General features: G+C 54.2%; 1 protein-coding gene across 2 annotated transcripts in view; it reads left to right on the forward strand.

Moving 5' to 3' along the window:
* Positions 1–426, forward strand: part of LOC119592621 (probable G-protein coupled receptor Mth-like 3) — a 47,879-nt gene that overhangs the window by 828 nt on the left and 46,625 nt on the right. The gene's annotated exons all lie outside the window — the stretch shown is intronic.

The following is a 426-nucleotide window of genomic DNA, read 5'->3' on the forward strand; positions in this document are numbered from 1 at the left end:
GTGAGTACGTAACCACACACTCATGACGGCTTAGGAACATCTGTCACACTTGTCCACGCCCTCGAGTACCCTCTGTGCCTCCCGGGGTCCGGGCGGGCGAGGGTGGCACTCTCCTGGCACTAGAATGGTGGGAAGCAGGGATGGCGGGGGAAGGCAAGTCAACCGCAGCGTGGATGTTCTTATTATTTTTTCTTCAAATTAGATCCGGGTCTTATTAACGGTTTTCCTTCGGCGGGTTGACTGGACCTCGAGATGGCGCGCGATCCGTAATTGGGCATACGCTAATTACCCTTTGTGTGAAGTGCAATCCTATCAGACGCACAATGAAGGCGAGGAGGCGAGGGAGTCATTACACCGGAGACACATCGGGAGTCGATCTCGATTTCCCTTCCGTTTCCTTCAATTACAACCGTCCTTGCCTCTCCC

The sequence above is a fragment of the Penaeus monodon genome, chromosome 30, assembly GCF_015228065.2.
Source record: "Penaeus monodon isolate SGIC_2016 chromosome 30, NSTDA_Pmon_1, whole genome shotgun sequence".
In the NCBI taxonomy this organism is placed as follows: domain Eukaryota; kingdom Metazoa; phylum Arthropoda; class Malacostraca; order Decapoda; family Penaeidae; genus Penaeus; species Penaeus monodon.